This window comes from Monopterus albus, unplaced genomic scaffold (genome assembly GCF_001952655.1).
Source record: "Monopterus albus unplaced genomic scaffold, M_albus_1.0 scaffold3.1, whole genome shotgun sequence".
Lineage (NCBI taxonomy): Eukaryota > Metazoa > Chordata > Actinopteri > Synbranchiformes > Synbranchidae > Monopterus > Monopterus albus.
The window spans coordinates 9170609-9173957 of NW_018127883.1; the positions used below are offsets into that span (position 1 = coordinate 9170609).

Here is a 3349-nt window from a genome sequence, read left to right on the forward strand (position 1 = left end):
CACTTCAGCTTTCCAGATGTAAACAGTTCTAATCCAGTGTCTTTATTAATTGTTGTTGCTACGCATCTCTAAAAAATCAACAGGGCCAAGACTGAGTTATGCTTCTTTCTTTTCAAGTATAACAGGGTTTGTATCAATATGAAAGTACCTAAACACTTGGTGTTGGTTTACAAGGTAAGAACAGTTCAAATTTAAAGCCTTTTATGGAAGTCCAGAGTCTTCAATAATAATAATAAATAGAAACAACATTGAAATTAATAAGCATATGAATAAATTGTGTAAAATATATACTTGCACATTCAATTTGTGAAATCATTCAAGAAATATTAAAACTTAAATTATTTTGACATGGTATTTCATCATCCTTATTTAATAGAGTTTTTAGGGGTTATCTTTACATCCCTTTCTATTCTATTCTATTTTTATTCTACTTTAATCTATTTTAGTTCCTAAATGTAATGGCGCCCAATACTAGGTGAGAGAGAAACGATATTTCGATTTTCTGTATGTCCTGCACATATGGTGAATTGACAATAAAATCCTTGAACCTTGAACCCTATTTGCTCGTATTTTTTATATTGATTTATATAATTTTGTGTTATGTAAATAATGTCTTTTATGCCGAGAGTTGCCGGAAATAATTTCGTTGTGCTATGCATAATGGCAAAGATTCTTGACTTGACTAGATGGTCTGAGAGGAATTTGCATGAGACAGATTGTTAAAACTTGCTTCTAGGAAATTTTGCCACAACTTACCGGTGACTAGTCACCTATCCCCTGTTGGCCCTGTAGTTTGATTGGCAGCATTATAGGAACGTTGTTGCATATCAAATATATCTGGACTAGATTAACTTCTTATGTTTATTGGCAAGCCAACTTAAGGTGCAGTACTGGCACCTGCTGGGCTGCAGAGTGGAACAACAATAGATCTAAAGGAACTAAAAAAGGTGGACTAGATTAATGTTGGCACCTTTTTGTTTTAAACACCCAACAAGTTAATTCACTGCTCAGCACCTAGAACGGTTAGATATTGTGTAGAAAATACTAAACACAGACCGATGTGCTCCTCAAATGAAGATGCTTCATTTTTTTTGTAAAATGTTTTTTTTTTTTATCACATCTGTATTTCTGACACTTGTCTTTGTCAGGTTTGCCCGGCTGCACCTACTTTCTCACTCCCCTCACTCTGTTTTCACTCCCTTACCCTGATTACGTTATTCTTTACACCTGCTTCTTACCCCCGGATTACCACCAGCTGCACCTGATTAGTTTCTCCCTATTTAGTCCCTGCTCTTCGTTCACTCCCCTGCAAGTCCTTTCTAGTGTTTCTCAGGCCTGTTTGGTCCCTGTTGTTCTTTGTGATCTGTATTAGTTTTTTTTTTTTTGTCTCCTTCTCTCCAGTTGCTTAGATTCATTCCCTCCTCGCCTCAGTCGCTCCTTCGGACCACGGACCTCCTCCGCTCTGCTTTATCACCACCCTGCAGGTCGATGCACAGTCTACTACTTACCGTATGTACTATTTCTGTTCATCTTCAGTAACATCCAACTCGACCAGTCCAGAAGTGAGTCCCAGTGTCCGCAGCCCGGTCCTCTTCTCATCATCTCCACCATTGACTGTGTTCCCCTCCGAAGCTTATGTGAAGTTAATTCACTGCTCATTACATGTAACGGTTAGATATTGTGTAGAAAATACTAAACATAAACAGATGTGCTCTTCAAATGAAGACTTTACATTTTCATTGTAAATTTTTTTTTCACATTTATAGTTGACATACTTGTCTTATTCTACTCCTGTAATACCTCCTGTTCTACATTCAAGGTGGCAGTGGCCAGAGCATCCTCTGTTGGCTACACAAACAAGATGCTCCAGATGACCAACAATGGGAAATGCATACTTTACATTTTCCCTCTTCAAGAACAAATTGACACTACACCCCTTCTCTATTAAGCTGTGGATGGGTAAGTTCACCAGAACAATGGAAACAATGGTGTAATTTCATATATAGATTTGTACAAAACATTCTCAATCTTCAGAGATGCTCTGGACATTTTTAGGTGGGCATTTTTAGGATGTAGTGTATGGGGGGTTGATTTATTGTATGAAGGCTGTCTGTGTTTTTCATGAATGAAGGTAGGTGACTGTAATCTCACTTGAGGTGGATTCATTAGCTTATGTAGAGCTTTTTACCACCATTACAGGCTTTCTCATCCATGTTTGTGTCATACTAAATTTTGAATATAGACCTTCTGGTATAACCTGTATATTCCTGTATCATTTTGTTCAAAGTAGAATTATATTGATTAGTTTAAATTACTGTTAAAGATCAAATTTGCATGGCCTGTTTCATAAACGGAGGGTAAATAAAAATGGGAATTCTTAAAGTGAATGTTCCACATAGGCTTGATGGCGATGAACCCAGCAGAGGTGACGACATCAGCAGTCTGGCCTTTTCTTGGGACTTGCCACCAGCAATTCAGAGATGGCTATTTCAACATTTGGTGAGGTGACTTCTTGTATTTCCAGGTGTTTTTTTTTTTTTGAGCATATGCTTTAAATTCAAGCTTTTTCCATTTCGCCCTTAGGCAATGCTTAACCAGATGTCATTCTGTGGCCAGACTGTCAGCAGAGTTCTTGAGGACATGCATAGAGACAGGCAAGTTTATTTATAAATGGATCATTTATTATTGAAATCAAAGCTTTACAAGTCCTTTTATTTTATTATTAAAATGCTGCTGAAGTTTTTGGCCAAGATGGGAAATCCCTACTGGTGGGGCCATCCAGGCAGAGTACCTCACATTTTCCTCCATGCTGTTGCGCTGCACATGCCTGGACCACAGTTGCAAAGACTTCTCCAGTCATGTGAGTTCTCTGGAGTTACATGATTGCAGCATTTTAAAAAAAAAAAAAAAGGGAATGTGGTGAAAGTGCCCCCCTCAGGCCCTGTTTTATTTGTATTTTCTTCAATAAAGCTATTACAACTATAAATTTGTGTTCTGCTCTCTTGGTTCTTCACTGTACTCCAACATGATGCACATCTGGGAAAATATTCATATTAAGCATGTAGAACACCCTGAATTATTTTCTGGGATTAAGCCACAAGTTTTTACAAAATTTAAATGAAAAAATTTAATTATCTATTGTTTACAAATTAAAGGGGGGGAGGGGGAAGACAAAATGGACCACGTTTGTCCTCTACACAGTTTGTTACAGAACATTCCACTGAAGCATGCAATCAAATTAAGATGTGCAGTGTTAAGTATTTTACAAGGTTGATTGCAAAGTTGTGAAATTGCCCTTAAAATGACTGAAAACCCACATGCAGTCTGAAAAGTAGGAGTAACTACTATG

General features: G+C 37.4%; 1 long non-coding RNA gene across 1 annotated transcript; it reads left to right on the forward strand.

Annotated features, from left to right (window-relative positions):
• The first annotated feature begins 1783 nt into the window (after positions 1–1783).
• Positions 1784–2885, forward strand: LOC109958539 (uncharacterized). The gene is made up of 3 exons (XR_002274691.1): positions 1784–1959; positions 2400–2499; positions 2584–2885. It is a non-coding gene; the product is annotated as an uncharacterized LOC109958539 (long non-coding RNA).
• The last annotated feature ends 464 nt before the right edge of the window (positions 2886–3349 follow it).